Here is a 12,355-nt window from a genome sequence, read left to right as displayed (position 1 = left end):
CAAGCAGAGGGTTTGTTCCCAGAAGCAATAGTGGGTCTTAAAGCATGGATGAGGATAGTGGAACTTGGTCCCACAAGTCTTTGCCAGCTAAGCATTTTGGATATTATAATAAAACTAAGTAACCATGAATTCAGAGAGGATCCAGATAACCTTTAAAGGCTTTTTGCCTAAAATTTGGGTCTTTAAAAAGAACATAATCTAAAACTTTACGTTCTGTTATATGTGGTTGACAAATCTAAGAACCTTTTTTTTTTTTGAAACGGAGTTTTGCTCTTGTTACCCAGGCTGGAGTGCAATGGCGCGATCTCGGCTCACCGCAACCTCCGCCTCCTGGGTTCAGGCAATTCTCCTGCCTCAGCCTCCTGAGTAGCTGGGATTACAGGCATGCGCCACCATGCCCAGCTAATTTTTTTTGTATGTTTAGTAGAGACAGGGTTTCACCATGTTGACCAGGATGGTCTCGATCTCTTGACCTCATGATCCACCCGCCTCGGCCTCCCAAAGTGCTGGGATTACAGGCGTGAGCCACTGTGCCCAGCCCAAATCTAAGAATCTTAAGAAAATACTGAATCTCTGCAACTTTGCTATTGACAGTAAATCAATACCTATCATATTTCTGCCACATTAGTATTCATAGTTGACTTCGGATATGTGAAGAATATTGGTTAACATACTCCCTGCCTCAACATAAAGTCAAAGGTAGGGCATCCTTAAGTTAAACCTATTTTAGCAGTCAGTAATCACCAAATTTAAGCAACAGAAAAGCTGGTACCTCCCAGCAGTTGGCCCCCAGCTCTTTGTCCCTCAGCTGTGAAATGTAAGGATGGCTACTTCTCTCCCTTGAGTTTTATCAGCACAGCACAAAGACTGGCTGGAAGGGCCATCCACACCAGCTCCAGGCTCTGAGTGTCCTGGAGGCAAAGGCTCTGGAGGGCCCTGTCACCAGCCTTCCCAGACTGGTTTACCTGCTGCCTTGACCAAGCCCAGGAATTACTGAGAGGCAGTGCAAGGCAGCCTTTGCACAAGTCAGGCTTCTGTTTTACACAGACGGAGGGTGTTTTTGTTAGTAGTATGTGTAGTTGAGTACCTTTCTAGTATCATCCTGAGTGTTTCTTTGCCGTGAAAAGCCTCTCATTCTAAGCTTCCCTGTAACATCCTCACTTTCTCCATAGGTGCTTTACTTGCCTGCTAGGAATTACCAATGAGGTGAGTTTCCTGGAAATTTGACTTTCCTTTAGGGAGGTTCCTCACCTGAATACAAACCTGGCTGCCATCCTGGCCTAAACTTCTTTACCTGTTGTTTCCCTCATAAACTGTTCAATGCCTGAAATAGCAACTTGACAGTATTTGCCAAAATGGGTTTTAACAGAGCTGCACCTCTTAAATCTTCTCCCTTCCTCTCTGGCAGACATGGAGGATGTCTCTGTTTGGCGTGCCTCACAGGCAGAGGGCTGGATTCTCATCAGCCAGCCACCTGCCATCAGCCTGGTTCCCATGAACCTCTAGCTCTTTTTCATTACCTATTTCAATCTAAAAGATACTGAAAAATGACAAAATTAAGCCAAAGTGTGATATGCATTAGCATGTTTTTCTGAGTTGCGTAAGTTTTGCCTTGAAGATGAACTCCAAGGGAACTGTGTCACTTCGGTCCTCACAAATTAGATGTGGCTGCCTAACCCAAGACCTGCAAAAGCATTGTTTTCCTGGGGTGACACCAGCTATGGAACCCTTAGTGGACTGGCAGATGACTGTGGCTCGTGTGGATCGTGTGTCCCTTAAGTCCTTCTGGAAGTGCAGCAGGAATGGCATCAGGCAGACATTTTTTTAAAGGTTTGAATGGAAATATTAAAACTCTGAAACCCACCCCTGTCCTTTGGAGTCCATGTGCGACTTCCTTGTCAGATTGCATGAACATCAATTCCTTTTCTCTCCAAAGTGTTCCATATTTAGTTCCCAGCTTGCTCCAGGGGTTGAAAGTTTGGCTAAATTTATCTTTCTTTTTCAAGAGTGAGGAAAGTGGCGTTTCACTTTATTTTTTCTTGCCAGGCAAACTTTCAAATCATCTAGTTCTGTCTAGCTAGGAAAACAGTTGATAACCTTCATGGACTTGTGGATGTGAAGGTTTCGTCTTGCTATCTCTTTTTTTCTTCCATGTCCTGTTTAGTATTGGGGTCCTGTTCTGATTTTCTCTGCCAAGAAGATAAAAACACTACTGAAAAAATTTTCACAGTGGATTCAGTTGTGGGAGGACAGCAGCAGGAACATTAATGTTTTATTCCCAGATTAAAGTTGATTTGGGTTGTTATGTTTTACGTAGTTTTTGGAGGTGTTTCCCTTTCTTAGAGTATCATGTGATTTATGGTGGTAATTAGGCAGAAACTTGTCTTCCCTACAGATGCCAAGATTATAGAGGGACTTGCTCACACCAGAGACCAGATGACAGCATCCATAGATATTTTTAGAATGGATCTCATCATTTACTTGGTGCCCCCATTTCATTTTCTTTGCATCAAGAATTGATTTTAAACTTGTTTATTGGGCAGGGAAGGGACAGAGGGTGTCTTCCCCCTATTAATGAAAATCACTGATGGGACAGAACAACAATTTTGTATTTATTGTTAATAGGCGTATTGCCTAGTAGTTGCAAAGTAAGCTACAATTCCATCAGCTGTGTGCTTCCTTTTCCTTCCAAAAGTTTTGCTTAATCTAATGTGTTTTTTTTTATAGCACTTTAAAATTTTATTTGAGACTGAATTATGAGACTAATTTTTGTATTTTTGGTAGGGACAGGGTTTCACCATGTTACTCAGGGTGGTCTGGATCTCCTGGGCTTAAGGGACCCGCCTCAGCCTCCCAAAGGGATATGACTACAGGCATGAGCCACCATGCCTGGCCCCTTGATCTGATGTGTTTTTAAGAACATCAAGACATAACACGTAAATCTCGCAGTTAACTAAATAACTGTATAACTAAAATGTCATACTTTAAACAATGTAAGAATGACATGAGCTTTCTTAAAACCCATGACACTTGTACCCAAGCTAAGTATCATTGACTTTCCCAGCTCAGTAGCTGGGCTTCATCACTTAAGATCCTCCCTCTACCCTTTCTGTCCTTGATTGAATCAGATAAGCATATATAAACATTGAGCCACAGAAGAGCCATTAAAAATCTAAGACAGATGAGTTGCTGCTTTCCTTTTGATTATTTTTATTATCCCAGTTTTCATTGTGAATGGTGATTCTGGTGTTCCTCTGAGGAGGATAATTATATTTCTATTCAACATTTATCTTTTATATTTTCAGTGTTTTACAATCTGTTTTCGTTCTGTCACAATACAAACCAGTGGCCTTTCTATTCTCTGGAGTGGGAGCTTCTGTATTAAATTTGTCCTCTGCAAGAGTTGCCTCTATACTTGGGCCAGATCCTCTACCTACTCAGCCTATAAGCACCAAGGTGGTTTCCTGAGCAGGCCTCCCTGGGAGGGCATTGCCTGTGAGACCTCAGAGGAAGCTGAAGAACCTGTTTCACCAGGGACCCCAACCCCATTCTTCAGAAAGGGAAAGTGGTGATTAGCCCATCTCCTTTTTAATAATGGAGTTCTCAAAAGATTTTGGGCCTTTTGATGAAGGAATGTATATTTAGCCTGGGGACTGTGGTTGGCTGGTGCTTTAGACTGCCCCCGCATGGGCCTTCAACCCCTGGCTTCGGGGTGATGGCCTGTTCTGCTCAAGATTGTGCTTATTTAGGGGCTTGTGAGTATCCTCTGCCCTCTTTCCTCCTGTGTTGGCCCAGCCCACATTAAAGCAAGCCACACTCCCTGTCTTTGTACTTGGGGAATGAAGTATGTCACCTTTCCGTTATGCACTGGCTTCTGTGGCTGCATAATTAATACCCAAGGGAAATGGAGAGGGGTCTGAACTAGGTAGTACTTTACAGCTTCTCCCTCGCCACTTACAGTAAGTCAGGATTGGGACTTAGGGATGGGAGTCCCCTGATGACTAATTGCATAGTGATGTTGGATAGTGGTTTATTAAGTGTTAGTGTGAAGGAAAAAACCAGATTATCTTCCAGAGGACTGTGTCTGTGAAACACTATCTAATCATTCATACTTTGTGAGGCAAGGTAGAGGAGCTGGAATAGCACTGGCTTTAGCAAGCTACGGTGTTCGCAGATGCTGAGATCTAGTATTTACTTTTCCTTTTATTCCCTCTGGAATCAACAAGCCATTATTTTTAAGTCCAAGATAATATTATCTAGTAGCTTTACGAAGCAAAGAGTGCCCCCAAAAAACCATCAGCCAGGGAAACTAAATCCTGGGAATAGGCAGGAAGAAGAAAGGGGCTTCTTTTTCTACTTGATTGTCCTTGCCTCCAGTATAAAACAACCTAAATTCTTCAGTTTGGAACTACAACAAGGATAAGTATATATGACCGTGAGCATGTAGCATTGTAAATACTGTAAGTCCTGCTGTATTTGCAAATATTGATAATGAAAGGTAAGATTGCCAACAAGTGCAGAGTCACAGAAGAGATTGAAGTTACAGTACACTCCCAAGAATTCCTGATGACCACATGGTACAGGCTGTAAAGGAGGGAGAAGCAGATGTATATAATGTGATTTTGTGTGTGAGTTTATTGATACATTTTTCATTACTTATTTACCTTGTCTGGTGAGAAAAGCATGAGTTCATGTTGTTTCACTACCACTTTTCTATCCATTTCTTGGCCTAGAGCTATTTCTTTACTACCATAACTGCCAACACTGCCTGTATAAACAAAGGATCTTGTGTCTGGAGGTCTGTCATGTCAATTCCTTTTGCTATTCATACATCTCTACGAGTATACTATTTTTCATCCTTTAACTTTTCTGGGCCCAGTGGTCACATGACATCTGGTAAAACTTAGATAAATTCAGATGCTCTTAAGAGCACCTCTCACCTCTTTCGTGCCTTTCCATTGAAGACAAAACAGTAATTGGAGGCAAAATAATAATAATGTTGTTAATTGTTAATGGGATGTTTTGTGGGGGATTTGTTGGTCGTATATGTGTGTGATATAATTTTTTTCTGTGCAGATATGTAATACAAAAATCAAATCCTGAGCCAGGTGTATTGGCATGCCTGTAGTCCCAGCTACTCGGGATGCTGAGGTGGAAGGGTCTTTTGAGCCCAAGAGTTCAAGTCCAGCCTGGGCAACATAGCAATACCCCATTTCTTAAATTTTTAAGGTGGCCCGCTTAGAAATTACTTACTCTTTCTATGGTGGGGAGTGGGGGAGTCAAGATTACCCACAACCAGCAGTGCAGACTTACTAAGGCGTTTATAGAAAGTGGCATTTCATCTCCCCTGGTGTCGGGGTATTCATGGAAAGGGATAGTAAGTAGTTCAGTTAGTCCGTATAGCCAGTAGAGGAGAACCGGAAAAGTATAACTCATCTGCTTAGGGTGACTGGTTCTCCTAGTTTTAGCATGGAAAGTCCCATGTCCTAGGAAATCCCTTAGTCCGGAAGTCTAGAACAGAATCTCATCTACATCTTCTAACTAAATGGGACCCACCAAAATACCCCTAATATGGTTTCCTTTGTTAATCTCCCAAAGTGAATGATCCCATTCCCTTTGGGCTTTTCAACTTCAGAGCATTTTGTAATAAGGACAACATGAGAAACAAGGTAAGTAATCTTTGTGCTTTGTCCGTAGAATTTCAGACCTTTGAAACTGGTGTAGCAGAGCAGCTTTGCTGTGCCAGCCCCGGGCTCTGTGGTGGGTGAGGGAGATGGGAGGCCTTGACAGGTGGCCCTCAGGTACCCACTGTTTCTGTTGGAATGCTTTAATGATCTCTGGTTTTCTTTTCTCCTCCTCTAGACCCTCAAACTGACACAAGACCTACAGAGAAAACCCTTTGCCAAATCTGCTCTCAGCAAGTGGACAGTGATACCGTTTACAGCTTAACACCTTTGTGAATCCCACGCCATTTTCCTAACCCAGCAAAGACTGTTAATGACCCCTTACCCTGGGTGAAGCACTTACCCCTGGAACAGAACTCTAAAAAGTATGCAAAATCTTCCTTGTACAGGGTGGTGAGCCGCCTGCCAGTGGAGGACAGCACCCCTCAGCACCACCCACCCTCGTTCAGAGCACACCGTGAGCCCCTGTCGGCCATTCTGTGGTGTTTTAATATTGCGATGGTTTATGGGATGTTTTAAGTGTTGTTCTTGTGTTTGTTTTCCTTTGACTTTCTGAATTTTTCACATGCATTAACTTGTGGTATTTTTCTGTTAAAATGTTAACCGTCCTTCCCCTAGCAAATTTTAAAACAGAAGGAAAATGTTGTACCAGTTACCATTCCAGCTTCGGGCATCACAAGCTTTTGAACCCATGGAACTCCATAAACTCACACATTACATAAACTAGAGGGAGATTTTCTTTCTTCTTTTGTTTGGTAGAAAATTATCCTTTTCTAAAAACTGAACAATGGCACAATTGTTTGCTACGCGCACCCGTCCAGGACTGAACCATGCACAGGCAAAATGAGTGGCGCACAGCGTCCCGCCCAGTGTGTTTCCAGTTCTGAGGCAGGGTGGTCTGTGGACGGGACCCCAGCACCAGGTCTTCGGGTGCCAGATCAGTAGGGCCTGTGACCTCTAGTCCGTGTCCTCAGCTAATGTGAGCAGTGTTGGTCTGTTGGTTAGAAACTAGGATATTTTCAGGAAATAAATCAGCTCAGCTCTCCACTGATTGCCAAATGACCACTAAAGGGTTTAGTTTTAAGGAGAAAGAAAAAAGAAAAAAAGAAGTAGTCCCGTTTTGCTTTGCAGAAGAAATGAACTTAAAGGTGAGCATTAAGCTTGCAGTGAGAAATGTGTGAAGAGTAAAAATCCAAGTCAGTGCTGAGGCAGTTCTAACTTCACTGCTTTCCTAAATACACATCCTTGATTATTTTCAGCCTTGCTATGTATAATCTGATCTGCTGGAAGTGTATGAGTGAGAGGCAATAGCATACAAACTGATTTTTTTAAATATAAGCTTAGGTTGTAATTGCACAAGTGACACAATGGAAGTACAAAATAAGGCAGTTTTAACTTTTTTTTCTGCTTCTACGGATTTCATTTTGTTGTGTTTTCAAAAAGTTATGGTGCTGTATAGGTGCTTTCTGTTTAACCTGGAAAGTGTGATCATATTCCTTACCTTCTTTGGTGGACGGAATAGTTGGGACCACCTTTGGTACATATGAAGTTGGTGATGATGCTCTGATCAGCACAGCGTATGCATACTTCTCCAAAGTGATACATGAATACTCTTTTCTTTGCATAAAAAGCATTAGGCTTATAAATGTATAAATATATTTTATCATGTACAGTACAAAAATGGAACCTTATGCATGGGCGTTAGGAATACAGGCTAGTATTTCAGCACAGACTTCCCTGCTTGAGTTCTCGCTGATGCTTGCACCATGACAGTGGGCACCAACACAGACGTGCCACCCAACCCCCTGCACACACCACCGGCCACCAGGGGCTCCCTTGTGCGTCTTGGCTTTATAACTCCTCTGGGGGTAATATTGGTGGTGATCACAGCTCCTAGCATAATGAGAGTTCCATTTGGTATTGTCACACGTCTCCTGCCTCGCTTGGGTTGCCATGTTTGAGCGATGGCCCTGTTGATTTCACCCTGCCTTTTACTGAATCTGTAATTGTTGTGCAGTTGTGGTTATGGTAGACCTGTAGCACATTGCCTTTTATAAACTGCTACATGTTTATAATCTTCATTTTTAAAGTATGTATAATTTTTTTAAGTATGTATTCTATTCCTATGGTCTGCTTGTCAGTGAGCCAGACTTGCTTACTATATTCCTTTATGATAATGCTAGCCACTTCCTGGATTCTTCAGTAGTGTGCTGTATGCAAGAACTTTCCAGTAGCAGTGAAGGGGAGGGTTGCCTCTCCAGGCTTCCTAAGGGGTGCTGCCCTGGGTGGGGATGCACAGCACAGGCAGTACTAGCGTGGGGCTGCAGTGCGGAGTGCGCTGGGAAGGGGTGGGGGAATCTCAGGTGCAAGGAGAATTCCAGAGTCTTTCCAGCATGAGGGTCCTGAGAACTTCTGTCCGGAGTTCAGAGAATCATGCAAAGTAACTAGCAGAATACCTACTTGCCTTTGCAGTTTTACAGACCCTGGAAGCTGCTTTGGGAGCCGCTTTGAAGGCAACCCTCCAATGTGTTTCAATTTTAAAATGTTGAATTCTTTTCAGACATGTGGTATCTCATTTATTGCTTTTCAAATGTTTGTTGGATTTCAGGCAGAATGTCCTAGAACCAGATTATCATTTAATCCGGAACAGCTGAGGAAGGGACAGAGGCGGTACAAGGGCAAGGCAGCACAAAACAGTTTAGGAAAATGAAGAGGGAATGCTTTGATTTTGTTTTGTTTTTTCTTTTTCAGTAACTGAAACAGCATCTACATGTAGAGTGTTGTGGAGAGCTGAGACCAGGGCAAAGTCAAGTGCAGCATCAGTATTGTGAGACCTGCCAGCTCCAAGAGAGGGTCATCCAAGAATCTGGTAGTGAAGCCTGTCTAGCGTCCCGGCACCCTCACCCTCAGCCACCTGCAGAGATGCCAGCCCCCTAGAAACTAGCCCAGTTCTAACGTGGTCAGGCTGGACAAGGGTGTTACCTGAGCCCTCTGCCCCTTATATTTGAGACCCTGCTTTCAGGATGAGCCAACTGTTGGCCACCATATCACATTCTGAGTAAGTATCATGGGTCCCTAACAATAGTTTTCTGATCTGGAGCATCTCAGCAGAATCCTTAGCCTCAAGGGGCCTGGCAGCTGTAATGATTGATTTATGATGAGAACGATCGGAGGCCACCCTCAGCCTCTAAATAAGCTGCTGTAGGGAGCTGCCTATTTTTTGATGAGAAATGAGAAGACCTAATGTTGAAAACATGACATGCACTCTTGGGATCTGCTGTTCTCTTCAGGGCTCCAGAACCTGATACCTGTTACCAAAGCTAGGAAAGAGCTTTATCACAAGCCTTCACTGTCCTGGCATGAGAACTGGCCGCCAGGCTCAGTGTACCCATTAACTGTGAATAAATCTCAGCTTGGTTTGCTTTATTGCATCCTCTGCAATATAATGACTGCTGAAACACATTTTACAAATTCAGAAGTTTGTCACTCCTGTTAATGGGAAGATCACGCACATGTGTGTAATACAAGGTGGACTTTGTGTTTGTTTTTGGTGTTGATTTTTACGGTTGTGTGTGTTGCTTCCCCACCCTGAGGAGAGGACACCATGGCTTACTACTACTCAGGACAAGTATGCCCTTCTCAGGGTGTGATTTTAGGTGGCTTCCAAACCTGTACGCAGTTTAAAAACAGTAGGGACAGACTTTTCTTCTACCTAGTGAACCCCATTTAAAGAATAGGGAGCATTTGAATATCTTGAAAAAGACCATGAAGAATAAAGCAATCAAAAAGAAGTCCTCTATGTTGGTGCCAAGGGCTTGCGAGGGGAAAGAAAAATGTTATCCATCCTCTCTCAAAGCAAAACAGAAACCCTGACAGCTCTGAACTCTGGTTTCATTTTTCTTGCTGTATTTGGGTGAACATTGTATGATTAGGCATAATGTTCAAAAAAACTTTTTTGCGGGGATAGAAATGTAATCATCAGTAAAGAGGAATGAAAAAGCCAGCCTCTCTCGGAGGCCAGGGAGGCAGAGTACTACTAGGAGAAGTGAAGTTCTGATGGAATCAAGCCTGTCAAACAAGATCTTAAAGCAGATGCCCAAATAAAAGGCTATATTATATTTGATCTAAATCTTGAGTGGGTAACATTTTATGCAGTTTAAATGAACGGAATATTTTCTTCTTTTATCTGTTCGTATTTTTCTTTGCTGAATGATTGGTCATGAGGCCTCTGCCACACTCCAGAAATACGTGTGCGGCTGCTTTTAAAAACTGTGTCTGGTCACTTATTTCTCTAAAATTATCTCATTGCCTGGCAATCAGTCTTCTCTTGTATACTTGTCCGAGCACATTATGTACATGGAAAATGTAAACAAATGTGAAGGAGGACCAGAAAAATTAGTTAATATTTAAAAAAATGTATTGTGCATTTTGGCTTCACATGTTTAACTTTTTTTAAGAAAAAAGTTGCATGAATGGAAAAAAAAAATCTGTATACAGTATCTGTAAAAACTGTCTTATTTGTTTCCATTCCTTGCTCATACCCCACATAAACTAGAACTAAATATGGTGCGTGGCCATATTTAAACACCTGAGAGTCAAGCAGTTCAGACTTTGGTTTGAAGCACCTCATCCTTCTCTCAATGCGAACACTATCATGTGGCATTCTTACTGAGGATTTTGTCTAACCATATGTTGCCATGAATTAACTCTGCCGCCTTTCTTCTCAAGGATCAAAACCAGTTTGATTTGGGAATCTTCCCCTTTCCAAATGAAATAGAGATGCAGTACTTACTTTCCTTGGTGTTTGTAGATATTGCCTTGTGTATTCCATTTAAAACCGTAATCTAGTTTGTAAAACAGATGGTGACGCATGTAAATAAAGCATCAGTGACACTCTGTCTTACTCCAAGAAGTCTCTTTGTTCTCCCTCACCCTTTTTTGAACCCTAAGAATAAAACGGCAGAGTTTATCTCAAGGTCTCCCTGTGGAATTCCCTCACAGGCTGGGAGAGGCACAAAGCTGAGAGAGACTATCATGAAATCTTTAAGTGAATCTTGTAAACCTTAGCTCTGGCCCACTTCTGACCTCCACAGACAACCGACAACTTAATAATGGCAGATTTACGGTGTGGTTCATGGTGGCTGATAGCCACTTTTGGTATGCTCTGAGTCATGTTGCCCAGGGAGCTTTGAATAAGTAGGGAGGCGGGATTTAGAGACGGCTTCAACTTGTCAGTTGCTTGACCTGGATGAGGTCCTCCTCACGTGAGTCCAACACATCAACGTTGGACGGCAGCAGTTCCCTCCTGCATCCTGAAAGTCAGACACCACACTTTAGGCTTCTGGTGGCAACAGCGTATTTCCTCTGTGTGTACCTTTAGGGCCTCCTGAGTTAAGTGAGAGGGAACTCCACCTATTGGGAAACTATTCTTGCTAGTCTGGAGTGTGTTTTTTCATTTTAATAGCCATATAAAAGTTATTCAGACGATATAGAATAAGCAGGATCTATTTTAAGGTCCCACGTAATATGATATGTTCTTATTTCAGCTCAAGGAGGTGAAAGATTTTGAACTTGGGAATTGGGGATAAATTCTGCATGGGTGGAGAGTCATGCTTTCGAAAGTTTTCCTCAACATTGTTTTAAATGCTTACAAAGGTAAAACTTCACCTTCTCCTAATGCCAAAGCCTACTGGGGATGGGTGTTTCGCTTGAAGTTACTTCCCAATTTTTATTCTGTCTTCCAGAGTATTAAAGATGGAACTCTAACATCAGTTATGACAAGATTCTTAATAGAGAGTTCTCCAAAACCACGTAAAAATGCAACCAGAAGCTAATAAGTTAATTTATTGATAAACAGGAAGTCGGTCTCCAGTGTGGCAGTGGGCCAGCCTCTGTGATGGGCATCAGGAGAACCAGGACCCCTGCGCCTGCCCCGCAAGAGCGTGTGGTCTAGGAGTGATCCCTCCACTCCACCTGGAGGGATCAGGGGCCTGTTGCTTACTCTCCTGCTTCAGCTTCTTGTTTAAAAAGAGGAAGAGTTTGGACTAGTTAATCTCAAACACATTAGGGATTTGATTTTGCAATTATTCAATAGTGAGGGCAAAGCTTTAGGCCAACAGATGTTGTTTTGATGTGCGTCAGCCAAGTCACTCACACCACAGCTGGGATACAGGGGTCCCAGGCAGAGAATTCATAGCCACCATCTGCCAGACACCAGCACACACACACACACACACACACACACACACACACACACACACAGAGTCACCCACAACCCAAACCCTGAGACATGGGAAGTAGAACGATGGTTGTGGGTTGGTGGTGGGGTACAGTCTGCAGTGCCCTGAGCTTCTTGCAGCTCTGTGGTGGGAGCCAGTAGTGGGGAGTATTCCGAAAAGGGGCCCACTCCAGCACTGCTTTCGTCTCCCTCAAAGAAAAGCAATGGCGCTGGGCCCAGAGGAACAAACACATTTGGAGCGGGAGGAAGAGTCCTTTCCCCCAGATTTTCCTCATTCAAAAGCCAAAAGTCTAGAGGAGGGAGGCAAGGGAGTTTGGATTTCAACTATTCACCTGGTGTACTGTGTTATCAAAGTGGGAGTGTATTATAATTAAATGTAGCTTCTAAAAACCAATTGGGAGAACCTGACTTTGACTCCTGAGACTGGAGGGAG

At 43.0% G+C, this 12,355-nt stretch overlaps 1 protein-coding gene across 2 annotated transcripts in view; it reads left to right on the top strand.

Annotated features, from left to right (window-relative positions):
* FOXO3 (forkhead box O3) overlaps positions 1-10,580 on the top strand; it is a 125,633-nt gene extending 115,053 nt beyond the window's left edge. For both annotated transcript variants that reach the window (XM_074397634.1, XM_074397635.1), the window contains exon 3: positions 5,863-10,580. The gene's annotated coding sequence lies outside the window, so the exon portion shown is untranslated. The remainder of the gene's footprint in view (positions 1-5,862) is intronic.
* Positions 10,581-12,355: the final 1,775 nt, after the last annotated feature.

Source organism: Saimiri boliviensis, chromosome 4, assembly GCF_048565385.1.
Source record: "Saimiri boliviensis isolate mSaiBol1 chromosome 4, mSaiBol1.pri, whole genome shotgun sequence".
In the NCBI taxonomy this organism is placed as follows: Eukaryota; Metazoa; Chordata; class Mammalia; order Primates; family Cebidae; genus Saimiri; species Saimiri boliviensis.
Note: the sequence above shows the minus strand (reverse complement) of the source record. Positions and strands in the feature narration are given on the sequence as shown.